This window comes from Ambystoma mexicanum, chromosome 4p (genome assembly GCF_040938575.1).
Source record: "Ambystoma mexicanum isolate Mex_15411 chromosome 4p, UKY_AmexF1_1, whole genome shotgun sequence".
NCBI lineage: Eukaryota > Metazoa > Chordata > Amphibia > Caudata > Ambystomatidae > Ambystoma > Ambystoma mexicanum.
Window position 1 is genome coordinate 1127559648 of NC_090927.1, and position 14916 is coordinate 1127574563.

The window sequence follows — 14916 nt, forward strand, 5'->3', positions numbered from 1 at the left end:
CTGTGGTTTGTCAATTTGTGGGGTAGCAGGTGGTATGTTTAATTTCTTCTTATCGATTTTAACTTGGAGGGTGGCAATTTTATCACTGAGTGCTTTCTGAATGTGGAGCACAAGTTTTATTTTTGACACAGTTGTCAGGTACTGGGATGGGGTCCTCCAATTCCTTTAGTATTGTAAAGAGCTGGTTGGTGCCTGATTTAGCTTGTGATATTCTATTGTCAAAACTTTCCTTTAAGTGTGCTCTGTGTTTACTGCTCCTCATTTTTAATGGGGCGATGTTGTCAAGGGCTGTGGCCATAGTTGTATTAACAAGGGTGGATGGGTCTAGTGTGTCTGGCAGTGAGTTTAAGGTTGGGAGTATAAGCGGTAGTAGTTTGTCCGTAGTTATATTCTCTTTATTCCTTGTTAGTGTGGGTGGTGCTAAAAGATTATTTTGGGTCAGGTGGATTTTGGCATCTGTAGTGAAGGCTATAAGAGCGTGGTCTGTCCATACCTGTGGGCTGACAGTAGTGACAGTGGTATTGCAATTATAGTCAGCCACCCAGTCAAGTGTTCTACCCTTCTCATGGGTCGGTTGTGTCACTTTTTGGGTAAAGCCGAGCTCTGAAAGGGCATTGGCTATATTTGTGGCTTGTACATCTTTATGATCATTAAAGCCCAGGTTCAGATCTCCTAGTAAGAGAGCTTGTGATGTATGTTTGAGGTTGTCTGATAGGATCATAGATATGTCCTCTTTGAAGGAGCCAATGGGGCCTGGTGGCCTGTAAATCAGGTGTATGGTGATAGTTTAGGAATTAGAGGTCAGTAACTTGACTGTTAAGGATTTGCAGGATTTGGGACGCATAGGTGCTGCTCTTCTCATTCACAGGTTTGTTTTTGCTATGATAGCTATACCTCCTCTGCGGGTGTTTACTCTATCCTCTCTGAGGATGGAATAGTTGGCTGGCACAGCAAGCATCAAAGCAGGGCCAGCTGCTTGGTGTAGCCAAGTTTCGGTGATGGCTAAAAAGTCATAGTTACCTATTTGTAGAATGTCAGCAATTTCTGTAGCATGGGCTATTAAAGACCTGGCATTAATGAGGGCTCCTTTAATGGCTGGATTATCTGTAGGTTGAGTGGGCGAAGTGGAGCTACTAGGGTCAGCTGGGATAGTTAGTAGTTTATTTAGTTTGTTTATTCTAAGTTTGTGATTGGTAGCTGCACTTGGTGGGGACTAATTTGTTTAAGTAGAGGTAGTCTCATATTTATTCCTATGATGGGCACAGACGTTGTGGTATCTGGCAGGTACTTCGAAATATTTTAGGTAGTCTTGATCGTAATTTGGTGTTCCTAAGAGTAAGGTCACACAGGATGTTTGTTCTTGGGGGGTTAGGTAGGTTATTAGGAATGAGTGACTTTCCTGGGATACATTCCATGTCTAAGGTGGTGGTGGCTAGCCTGGTATTTCTATTCAGCATTTTTGTAGTCATATATTGTGGTGAAGGAAGTTATAAACCAGGGCGCAGTTAGGTAAAGGAAGATGGCGAGCATTATAGTCTTAGCAGTGTATATATCTCAGGAGGTGAGATAAGGAACTATGTTGGTACTGTGGGATAACTCCAGACTAAGATATGAGTGCTCAGGGTGCCTAGTTAATCGTAGTGGTTAGCTAGCGTGTAATGCATATCAGATATACACAGGATACGCAGAATGCTAGTAGGCTAGTTCAATAGGCAATGTGTGGTCAAGATTCGCTGGGTCTACATCAATATTCAAATAGGCTGATTCAATATTCAAAATCACTGGGTGTACATCAATATTCAAATAGGCTGATTCAATAGGCAATGCGTGGTCATAATTCACTGGGTGTACATCAATATTCAAATAGGCTGATTCAATAGGTTGTCCCCTTTAGTGCATGGTGTTGGCTTGTATGTCAGATTTGAATACTCCCTGCTGCCCTTAGTTCTCTCATCTGATACATTCCCTGCTCGTCATCTGTGTCATCAGATACTACGCTTGGAGGAGCGGGAGGAGGTGCGGAGGGTGTGTTCCCTCTTCTTTCACCTCATGGTGGCTTAGCATCCACGGACGTCTCACCGTTTCCCCCTTTCCCTCCTGAAACATGCACCACAACTCGAATATGGCCATGCGTTTAGTCAATTTCTTCCCCGTCCTATGTCCAATCTAAGGGTGACGTCACCAAGCTATAGTCACAATACAGGTAGATGGACGATCGTGTACACACAACAATGACCCGTCACTCCAAACCCACACAAACCCCACAGCTGTCTTACTGCTCCTCCGGGCAGCGTATACGAATATTCTCTTGTGATTGAACTGCACCCATTGCATCGCCTAACTTGTGAAACGCCTCTCTTCAAGAGACTTACCCAGTCGACCAAGCGTAAGATATTTATGTAGTCTCTAAGCTTGTGTGTCCTTTTCAGGGATAGCCTGGCGGCGTCAGACGGGAGGCGGCTATCCGAAGCACTGCCAGTGGTTACTAGATGGATGGATCCGTGAGGATGCTGGGCGAGAAGAAGAGCTCCCACCTAGTTAGACGCCCGGAACAGATGAGGATGTGCCTCGACTCCGATGACAATGGGAATCAGGTAAAATGCAATGCACTACAGGTGATGGAATTGCAGGAGTCAGGTAAGAAGCGCTTCAAGCGATGGTATTGCTGGAAGCAGGAAAGGTGCGCACTGAAGATGAGGTGCCAGATTCAGGTAAGCTGCGTTTCAAGCGATGGTGCGCCTGGAGTCAGGTAAGGTGCGCGCTGAAGATGATGTACTGGAATCAGATGAGATGCACGCTGAAGATGAACTGGAATCAGGTAAGAGAGCTTCAGGCGGCAGTAAGGGTTACGCTGCAAGAAGCAAACTAACGTGAAACGCTTGCATGCGGGTGGGGCAGGCTTAAATAGCCTGGTCCCAGCCACGCCCCTTTGGCTCTGCGTTGTGGCCACACCTTGCCACTCCCAGAGACTGCTGCACATGCACCCCAATGTCTCCCAATGGCCACACCCGGCCTTGAAGCATGTGGGGAGCCTGCTGGGGAGAAAGTAACACGTGCCCCAGACACAAAGTGTGCAGAGGACACTTTCTTTTGAGCCTGGTGCCAAAGGTGCCAGGACTGGGTCCATTTGAACCCTTTCGATGATAAAGATAGTGGCCCTTGTCCCTGTGACCATGACAAAAAGGGACTTCTACCTCCACTCCTTGTCCCTACTCACTACAACAGTACTAGACAATACTTTGACACTACTAGGCCATGCTCCGTCAATGCTCGACACTGCTAAACAAAGCCCCCACAATATTCAATGCCCTCCTCACAACCCCAATTGCTGTTAGTCTGGACCAATACTTACATTCCGTGTTATGCTGACACTGCTCGGCTGCCGACTCCCCGTCAAGTGCGCTCGCTTCCCCATCCTGGTCTGATTGGACATCTCGCCGATCTCGAGCATGATGATTTCCAAAACAGCTCCCGACGGCCTTTAAACAGGCACGCGTATTCCCGTCTTCTCAAAATATGCGAGGGTCCCACAGAGACTATCATGTTCACCGACAAAGGAGTCAGTTTAGTGACGGGCTGGTGCAGGTAATCATCCTCTGGCTATCAGCTTGTTGGGACAAACTCCCAGGTAGGTTTGAGGGCTACTAGGAGTTCGCGGACTCAGAACTCACAGAAGACCCAACACCTTCCCTTCCCAAAAGGAACACAGGCACAGAAAACAGCAAGTTCAACTGCAGTTTATTACAACCAAAACCAACAGGGATCAGTACAAGGATAGAAACACAATCCTGGAACGCCTCGTCGTGCCCTGGCTCGCAGGCCAGTTTTCAACTAAAACCATGTCATAGTGACGTCCCAATTTGGCCTTTCTCCAGAAAACCTATCGGGCAACTGGATTGGGTGTTGAATTATAGTCCAGCTATAGTGTATCCTATAAATGTTAGTTCACTGGCTCTCGCATGTCAGGTGGCTGGCCTGGCCCATCCCTGATTATCTAATTCTACACAATATTGCAGTGTGAGGGTCTTACCATTGGTTCTTGCCCATTACTACTCACCCCTAGAATACAGAACTGTGGTTGGCTAGAGCAGACGTCCCCATGCCTAGGATTAGAAATGGTTATCAGCTCGAGGCGTACATTCTCAAGGTAACAGGAGCAACTATGTGTCTGCATTGTAACGTGTTTGCACCACCATTGTCTATGAGAGTGCCGTTCATATCATGCAACTCTTGTCTTCTTGCTGTAACGACTTTGTTGCAAGCTTCTGTCTGGCGGTGTGAGACTGTGTCTCTTCCAAGCGCCAGTTTCGATTAATTATCCAGGCTTGGCGAGTAACATGTCTAGAGACCGTGAATTGTCCTGAATATTGGAGAATTATTTGTCTTAACTGCAGCTGGTGTTACTGTCGTTCAGGGAATGGAATGCCACTCATATCCCTGGCCTTGGCAGCCAGCTTCGTTTCACACATTTGCTTCTCCGTGCAGCCTGAATTTAGCACAGCTCAGCTCTTCGCCGAGGGTCTGTGGCCTGCTGTGATTTTCCAAGCCATGTCATGGCTTCTGTATGTTGTGCTATTCTATATTCTCCATATATTAGTCACACTGGACTGTCCACTGGACTCTCAGGTCCCATAGGTGTTCCTGCAGTTCCAGAAGGTTAGTTGCATTTAAGCATCTGCAAGCATTCATTCAGGAGCTCTTGCTTGTTGCGGTTTCTGCGTTGCTGCGTTTGAGCTAGTGACAAAATAATAAAGCAATGACAGTATGTACACGTGTCTTTCCTCTAACTATAGAACTGTGCATCAGTGTTCTTTGTGTACTCATGTGTGTGTGTTTTATTTTGCGGATGGCAGGTGTGCTTCTTGTCTAACGCTGCTAAGTCGTGGTGTCTAACAACGTCATTGGTTTGGCTTCTCTGCGCTTTAGTCAATGCTGCCAATTGAAGTCTCCTTAGTTGCTGCCTGAGTGTCTTCATCCACTCTGGGCAGGGTCTGTACTGGCCCTGGTCTGTAAGGTTGGCGCATTGGGTACCTTTTGGCATACTTGTCAATGGTTGGAGAACTGGGAATTTGTGCGAAATAGTATGGACGGTTAACAATACCTTTGGTTCTTCTTCCGCATCATGTACTTCATTGGTGGGGAGGAGGGTGTGATTTTGCCCATCCCTAAGAGAGTTGGAGATGGATGAGCGGAGAGCTTGAGAAGGAAGGTGTTTTGGAAGAGAAAGTTGGAGTTAGTGCGGTCCCAGGCCCCAGAAAGCCTTGTGGATGATGAAAGGGTCTTGAACTTGATCCTTGCAGCCACAGGGAGACAGTGAAGCGATTTCAGAGCTGGAGAGATACGAACCCTGAGCTTGAGGCCAAGGACAAGTCTCGCAGTCCTGTTCTGCATAAATTGCAAAGGTCGAAGAGTAGGGTCTGGCAGATTTAGAAAGAGGCTGTTGCAGTTATCCAGCCTATAGAGGACCAGAGCTCTGGAGACAGTGAGCTTGTGGGGGAAAGTGAGAAAAGAAAGAATATCTCTGATGAGGTGCAGCTGATAGTTTGACTTCTTAGAGACGTCTGAGATGGGAGGAGAGAAGGAGAGGGTGGAGTCAAAGATGACACCAAGGTTCTTAGCCTCACAGGAAGGAGTAGGAAGGGGCCCAGAGTGGACAGCCAGAGAGAGAGAGAGGAAAGGCGGGAGCAGGTGTCCCAATGAGGAGGATCTCAGTCTTACTGGCATTAAGGCAGAGATCACTGGCGGCACACCATTCCTGAATTGCGGCCATACAGTCTGGTGTGAGAGAAGGAGCAGAGGTGGCAGTAGGGGAGCATGAAAGAGAGTTGGGTGTCATCTGCATAGCACTGAAAATTGGAGCAGAAAGTAGGAATGCAGTGGGAAAGCGGTGCCAAGTAGTGGTTAAAAAGCCAAAGAGAAAAGTTAGACCCCTGGGGAACACTACAAGTAGAGAGAGAGAAGAGAGGAAAGTCCCCAGTTGGACCTGAGAGGCTTGATCAGTAAGAAAGGAGTCAACCAGGCCAGGGCCTAATCAGTGATACCAAGGTTGTCCCAGAGGCGATTGAGCAGGATGGCATGGTCAACCGTGTCAAAAGCAGAGGATAGATCAAGGAGAATGAGGACAGAAGGAAGACTAGAGTCAAGATTGGAGAGCAGGTCTTCACAGGTTTTTAGGAGAGCAATTTCCCTGCTTCTGGCAGCTCTGAAGACAGACTGGTGGTCGTGGAGACAACCAACAGATACAGTGTACAGATTTAGCTGGGAGATGGCCTGCTTTTCCAGGAGTTTGCCCTTACATTGCAGCATGCTCCTTCTTCACCCTGCAGGCTTACATGTGTGGTGGCACTTCTCTCCCATGTTTCTTGTTGCCATCTGTGTGCCTTAAATGACTTGAACCACCTTGAACCCCTCCCCACTGCCTCAGCATCCGTATAAGTCCCCTTCCTACTTACCTTTTGCAAGGCCACGATTGCTGCTATGACCTCATTTGCTCTGCACGCTATGGGACCTGTCTCTTCCATCAGGATCTGACCAGCATTCTTACGTTTCCCTCAGCCATCAGCTGAATACTTGCTTGGAAGACAGCACTCTTTCAATCTGCATCATATTGCCTCTTTTTTCTATGTCAAAATTACTTTTTTCTGCCCACTACAGTGTAGATTTAGCTCATTATCCATGCTTATGTCTCTCAATGTTGCCCATCCTCATGTACGCTTTTCCTGTATTGTTCCTCTATGTATCTTATACTAATAATTTTGCTCCTCCTGCCTATTGTCAACACTACACCACAGTGGGGATTCTAAACTTTTCCCTGGTAATTACTGTCCCTTTTCCATGTGTAACTGATTCCAAATCTATCTTTTTTCTAATGTGTCTGTTTCCCGTGCTAAACTGTTGCAGCTGCTTGCTCCTGCTTGGATACTCCTTACTGGGCATTCTGTAACCTTCCTGCCCTTGCTGCTGTTTCTCATTTGTGTTTTATAATCTCTGCTTTCTAACTACATTCTCGGCCTGCACTTTTTGTATGTTGTCAGGATCTTGGATCTATATGCAACCCACTCTGCTCAGCTAACTGTTTTCTGCTGCATTTCAGTGCTGTGTTTGAAAGCTGCATTTAGACGTACATTTAAATCTGGGCATTTTAGTGCTTGTCTGAAAACTGGATTTAAACGTACATTTAAAACTGGGTATTGTGTTCTGCTGCATTCTGGCGCTCATCCGGCCTAGGTAAGTACAATCCTGTTACCTTGTGCATATCCTGAACAATGCACCCACTTCATCTTGCCTGCCTGGCTGCAAGGCCACCTGGTGAGTTCATTCATGCACTGTGCAGATCCCTTCTCTATCCCTCTTCCTCTTCCCTTCCCACCACACAGATGGCACTCTCTAGTTCCCCACATCTATTCTAACTGCCATTCTATCCTCTACCCTATCTCCCACATGAATTCTGGAAGAACAAAGCTTAAAAGAGAGAGCCCTCTTGGCCTCGAAAACAGGCCTACCTATTGCTGACACCTACATCAATGCCACTTCCAGCCAGATTATTACTGATATCCTTTTCTCTTTCCCCTCCCCTGACCTATGGACGCCCCACTTGGTATCCACTGTCTCCCCTTTTTCCTCTTCACCCATTAATGGTGGCATCAGATGGGAAGTACTCTTGGCATAATTCTCTTCCTGTAGGTGCATCATTAATGTCTAGCATAATGGCACTGTCATGGCCCTAGGTTCTCAACCAACTGTTGACCTTCCTGACTGGTGCCTGCGCTCTCTTATTAACTTCCCCCCTTCTCCTCCTACTCCTCTCTCCTCCTCGCTAAACTCTCCACCGCCACCAACGGGAGTACCACATCCCTGTACGCCTCCTCAGAAAACTTTCAAAGGTGGCTATCAGCTTCACTTAGCTACTTTGAACGTTCTTTCTGCTGTCAAATACTCCTCTGATATCTGTCTCCTTCTTGAAGAATTTGACCTTGACATCCTCGCCCTTGCCCAGCCATGGTTCAATGCCAGCTCAGTCACTGCCCTTGACACTCTCCTTCCTGAGGGCTACAAACTCCTCTCCAAACCAAGGTCCAACCGGCTCGGAGGTGGAGTGGCCCTGCCTCTATCATAACTTCTCAATCCTACACTCCTATGAATGTCTGGTCTGTAGGCTAGGGGTCTCACTTGCTTTATCACTCACCCTTCCTACCATCTATAGGCCCCCTTCCTCTCTGAATGGGCTGACCTCACTTCCTCCCTCTTGACCTCAACCTCCAAACTCCTCCTTCTTGGTGGCTTCAATATCCACCTCGACTCCCCTGAATCAGCCACCTCAGAGTTCTGTGTCCTCCGTGACTCCCTCTCTCTTACTATCCTTCCTTCCGTTCTAACACACTCAGCCGGGCATACTCTGAATGCCTTTATCTCTGGCGATATCCCTTTCATTAACCTTTTCACCACCCCTCTCTCCTGGTCCGACCACTCTCTCCTCTCCTCCCACTTGGGACCCCTCGGTCCACTGTCCGAGCGGCCTCCTGCACTGCCAGCCTACTTCACCGTCATTCGACTGATGAAGCGAGTGTCAGTCACTGCCTTTCCCTTGACTTCATCCCCCCTCCTATCCCTGCATCTGACTCTCCCTTTGACTCTGTCCTTGCCAACCTTCACCACTCTACCTCCAAAACCCTTGACATCCTTGCCCCTGTCATGAGGATGTACCTGAAGCCCGCCTCCAAGAGCAATAGTTGTTATGACTCTGATATAGCTTCTCAAAAACATAAATGCAGAGTTGCTTGAATGCAAATGGCAGACCTCAGGTTGGCCCTTCGACAAACGAACCTGTCGTCTGCTCCAAAGGCAATATCGTTCCTCCATCCAATCCAGGAAGAGGACCCACATCCCAGCCCGCATCTCTGGAGCCACTTACAACACGGCTGAACTTTTCATAATCTGCAAGGAACTCGCTAATCCAACTTCAGTCTCCCTCCTTCCTAGGCCCTCTGCACCACTTTGGCCTCCCACTTCACTTCTAAAGCTCAGGACATCCTGTCCTCACTCTCTACCACCACCATCCCCTCACTCTCTCCTGCTCACCTGTATCCTTTGGCTTCCCTCCCTCCAACCCACGGACTATCTTCTCTCCTGCCCACAGCACCTGATGAGGTCTCTAAAACTGTCTCCTCTATGAAGGTCTAATCCAAACAGGTGCTCCCCTGCTCCTTTAGAACCATTAAGGACAACGTCTCCACTCTTGCCCCAGCTCTTGCAGACTTCTGTAACCACTCCTTCGCCACTCACTCTTTCCCTCTATCCCTCAAGCAACTCCCTTGTGTATCCTTTCCTAAAAAAGCAATCGGCTAACCCCTCTTGCCTGGCTAACTCCACCACCCCCTTCCTGGGTAAACTCTTGGAGAAGCTGGCCCTCCCCCAACTAATCCTTCATACTGAACTCATTGGTTGCCTCCATGACCATCAATCTGGATTCCGGGCATCCAAAGGCATGGAAACTGCCCTCCTGAACACCCATGAAGACTTGATCGCAACTCTTGACTCTAACTCTCCTGCTATTCTCATTCTCCTCGACCTCTCCTCTGCCTTTGACACAGTCAAGCATTCTATCCTCATAAATCGGCTCTGCGATGCCCGCGGTATCCAAGACCAGGCACTGGACTGGCTGACATCTTTCCTCACTAACCACCCTTCCCAACTGCAACTGGGCCCTTTCTCCTCCACCACCTCACTCTCTACCTGGGGCAACCCCCAGGACTCTATCCTATTGCTGTGGCTCTTCAATATCAATCCCGCCCCTCTTGCTCACCTCATCGCCTCCTTTTCTCCTCACTTCTAGTGTTATGCTGATGACACACCACTCTCCTTCAAACTTCCCTCTTCTATCTCCACCTCCTCTCTCATTCCCGACTCTCTGGCTGCCATTCAGGCATGGCATGCGGCTAATGATCTTTGGCTTAATGCCAGTAAGACAGAGATCCTTCTCATTGAGACCACTGTGCCCTGTTTCCCTCCCACCCTCTGGCCACCATCCTTGGGCCTTCTGCACTTACCAATCTGTGAGGCCAAAACCCTGGGGGCTATCTTTGACTCTGCTCTCACCTTCACCCCTCACATCTTGGATCTTGCCAAGAAGGCCCACTCCCAGCTCCACCAACTTAGAGGCATTCTCCCTTTCATCACCTTTCCCCAGAAGCTCAATGTTTCCAGAGCTCTGGTCCTTTCTAGGTTGGACTACTGCAACAGCCTCTTCCTCAGTCTATCCCTGTTCTCCCTAAGCCCCCTTGAGTTAATCCAGAATAGGGCTGCTGTCACGACCCTCGCCCAAAACCCCCTCTGGCAACCCGTTGGCCAGGTGGAGTCAGGACTCGGGCCTCTAGAGCCTGGCATCCTCGTCAAAAGCCCTCATGGGGCCAGTCCTGGCGCCTATGGCGCCAGGCTCATACACCATGAAAAACAATGTGCTTGGGAACTACTTTATTGTATTGTCAGCCAACATGGAGGCATCCACATAGCTTGGTTCCTAAAAACCAAGCTATGCGGTCTAGTGTTTTGGGTGTGGTAGCCTAGGGACTACTTTACCTGGACTATTTTGTTGGGGCTATTTAAACCACACCCGAGCAACCGCCTTCCGTACTAAATACGGCTTGTTTGAATATCAAGTCAAGAATGCCTTTGGGTTATGCAACGCTCCTGCGGCATTCCAGTACTTCATGAATGACGTCTTAAGGGAGTTAATTGATGTGTGTGCCTTAGTGTACATAGACGACATCTTAGTATACTCAGCCTCGGAACAAGATCATGTCAGGCACGTTCGTTCAGTCCTCACCAAGCTCTGTCAACATCGCTTGTTTGCAAACCTTGAAAAATGCTTTTTTCACGTCACCGAAGTAGAATTTCTTGGTTTTATCCTTATTCCAGGAGGCATCAGAATGGAAGTGCACAAGGTAGATGCCATTCTGAAATGGCCTTCAACAACATCTCTGAAAGGGGTGCAAAGCATGCTGGGCTTTGCGAACTTCTACCGCCGGTTCATCCTAGACTTCTCTCAGGTTGTGCACCCAATCACTGTACTATTACGAAAAAACAATTAAAAGTTTGCTTGGACCGAAGAAGCAGAAGAAGGCTTTTAGGAACTTAAATGAAGGTTTACCTCCGCTCCAATCCTGCGACATCCTCGTCCAGACCTCCCTTATGTCATTCAAACTGATGTATCCAGTCCCACAATGGGGGCTGTCCTTTCACAGAGAGACTCGGAAACCGGCCAGCTACATCCTGTGGCCTTCTGGTCGAAAAAGTTCCCACCTCCTGTTAGGGAGAATTCTCTGTTTAGGCTGAATTTCCCTACCTAGTGAGTCCCCCAGCAGCTTTGCTGGATTTCTGGGGTTTAATTTTTTTCTCCTGCCAAGAGTGAGACTCTTTTACCCTCACTCTTGGACATGTTGAAGTGTGTTTTCTTGGTTAAACCTTGTGTTGAATGGGCTATGGGGTCTTTTACTCCATAGGGCCTCATGTATTTTTGTGATGTGGGTCACACAGCACCCTCTGTGCCGTGACCCAGGGGTGTCCTAGGGACTCCCCAACATAGACTCCATACCCTGGGACTGACTACTGTCTCCCAGGGCATGTAAAGTCACCAAAGACTTTGCTAGTCTTGAATCCTGAACAGAACCAGTACAAACCATCATATTGTGGACGTACTGGCTGGGGCAATTCGATTGCCCCAGGGTCTGTTAGTCGAGGGGGCACGTCTCCGTCCCCCCTGATCGAGTTTTGGCTGGTGGCAGTGGAAACTACTTTTTATATTCGACCGCGAATATTTCCCTATGGGATTTCCCATTGTTTTAGGCTAACACATTTAATTATTTATTTACGGTAGCCTTAAACATACCGCCGGTTTATATATTTATTTTTATAACTCCGGTTGGGACTTTTTGCCAAAACTTGATTCTAAAATGGCGTTGGTGTTCGCCTCTGTAACTCTGACCCAAAGTGGAGCCCTTTGTTCCACTTTTGGCGGGCTTCTCCACAGAAGCCCTCCAAAGTGGTGCCACTCTGTCTGGGGTACTTAGGAGGGGTGGAGGGGGATTTAGGCACCCTGGACTGAGTTACCTTGGTAACTCAAGTCGCACTCCGTCCTGATTGGCCCAAGTGGTGAGCCGCCCGGCTCACCACTTAGCATGTTTGAGTGACAGCTAGGCTGGGTGAATGGGGGTTTGCTGCATAAAAGCAGGGCTTTGGGGACTGGGACTTCAGAAGTCGCCACAGGACCAAGAATCCGACGAGGGAAGAGCTGAGCCGACCTGCTTCGACGACACCACCCGGTGGAGCCCTGCTGAACCGTCTCACCACTTTTTCCCGACGACCGAGGAGAACTCTTAACGGAGTGGCTCCTTCCCTTGACTGGTGGGGACAACCAGTTTTCGCCTTCTTTCCGTTCTTTGAGGTATCTCGTGGCCGCCTTGCCAGTGCCAAGCACCCCGGCAACCGGAACCCCACCACTTTTACCCCAACCACGAAAGTCGGTACGACCCTTTAACCGGAGGACTCCGCGGCTGGTTTCTTCCCGGGCAGTGCAACGACCCTCTTCTTCTGCTCTTCAGCGAGAACTTCTTCTCCCCTGACCGACGTCGAGCCCTGCTGCCACTGCCTGGAACAACTGCCACCGCTGGAGGATCCTTTCCGCTTAAGGTACCGTGTTCCGCCTGGCTTCCCTTGCTACCGACTGTACGGGGTAGATTTAGCCCCCGGCTTTCGAACCTGGGAGTGCCTGGGACACCCTGGCTAAACTTTCTAAGCCACTCTACACTCTTGTCTAACTCTTTGCAAGACTTTGAATCCCTAATAACAGTGTGATCTTGGGCACATTTTCGCTCCGGCTACTCTAAGAGTAGGCCCTGCCTAGTGGCTTTTGCTCACCTGTGACTTTGTGCTTCTTTGAGCCTATTGCAAGTGTTCTGGACCTTAGAGTGGTGTGTTTAACCCATTTCTGCTTTTTCTCTCCCTTTCTTGGAAACTACTAGAGTGTCATCTAACGTTAAGCACTCACCTCTGTTTTAATTAAGTGGTGTTAACCTAGAATTGTCTAGATAGGAGAAAGGATTGAATCTACTTTCTTTGTAACTGTGTTTGAAGTGTTTACTATATTTTGCTAGAGTGTTTTTAACTTATGTGTATTTTAAATAAATAACTATATACTTTTGAAACCAAGCTCTGGTCAGTGTTTGCTTGTGCTATTGTATGTTGGTACATATTGTGTATACTTTGCATACTGCCTAACTCTTCTTGAGAGAAGTCTGACTGCTCAGCCACAGCTACCAGGTAAATCTGGGTGGTACAGACTGCTACCAAAGGGGTTTACTGCTCTACCTGTAGTCTTAAATCTTTTGCAGTGTTCCCCAAGGGAACTGCACAGGTTTCTGCCTAACACTGGTGTACAGCGGTGGGATTTGTATTGAGTATACATTTTATTGTGCTTTAGATACCTTAGTGCAACTAACCACAAAGCTTAGCACTGAAAAAGTAAAACCTCTAACATGTCAGTTATAGAAAGCTATAGTCAAGAGTCCCTTGCAGCCAAAACTGCTGATTGTTTAAGAGTGCTCTGTAAACATAAGGATCTCCTGACTAAGGGCAAGAAAATGGAGCTGATTGAAAGATTGTTAGCTAACCAAAGTCTGGGTGATGGTTCAGAGGAACCTACCACTCCAGCAACTGTAGATGACAGTGTTGAAGTTAACATGGAGCAAAATGTTGATGTTTCTGAGGAAGAGTCAGAAGAGGAGGGTGAGGCTGTTGTAACTGTCCCCCCTAGGCCTCTGCCTGCTCTACCTGCTGTGCCTACTGGACCTTTACCAGGTCCCACATTTAGTCCTCAGTACTTTGAACTGGAGAAAATGAAGCTAGAATTGGAGTATAAGAAACTTAATGCTCAAACTGACAAAGAACTAAGGCTAAGGGAAATGGAGCTCAAGTATGACTTAGAAATGAAGAAATTATCTGTTGAGAATGTTTCTCTCTCTGGCTCCTCTAGAAGTTCCAGTCCTAAAAGACCCCGGATGCCTAAAGAATTGGTTGGTATGTATGAGCCTAAGTTGGATGTGTTGGATTGGTTGTCTCTGTTTGAATATAATCATGGGCTCCAGAACATCACAGGAAATGACTTACTCACCTGGTTGTTCTCTAGGCTTCCCCCTGTTGCAACTGATGTGGTAATGGAGATGGGGGAGGAGGATAGGAAGGACTATGAATGTGTGAAACTAGCTTTGATAGCTAGGTTTGGGAAGACCCCTTCCCAGTATCTTAAGAGGTTTAGGAGCCTCAAAAAGCATGATGGTACCCCTTGGGCTACCTGGGTGAGTGAATGTTTGAAAAACTTAGATGGATGGATTAAGGGTTACAAGGTGAACACTTATGAGGGGATGAGAAATCTCTTTATGTTGGAGTCAATTTATGATGCCTGCTCTCCTGAGCTCAGACAGCACTTGGCTGATTCACAGGAATTAGATCCTAGGAGACTAGCTAAGGCTGCTGACTTGTGGGTTGCCAACAGGGCCACTCACAAGGATTCTGGGGTAACTCAGAAGAAGGATGGGGAGAAACAGCCTAAAACAGACTCCAAAGAGAATTCTAATAATTCCTATCCCAAAGAGGGCCCCAAACCACAAAATAACCAGGGTAAGCCACATGGGAAACCTAGTCATCAGAGCAAGCCACCCTTCCAGAGAGCATTTGGGCAATGCTATGTCTGTCAGGGTACTGACCATATCAAAGGAGATCCCAAGTGCAAGGGTAAACCTGCAGGGATCAGCACAGTCTCCTTAGCCTTCACTCCTGAGGATGAAGTACAGATGGCTAGTGCCCACTTTGAACTCTTTGCTGAAGAACCCTTGGGTCTTCAAGCAACTGTAAACTTAGAGCCTA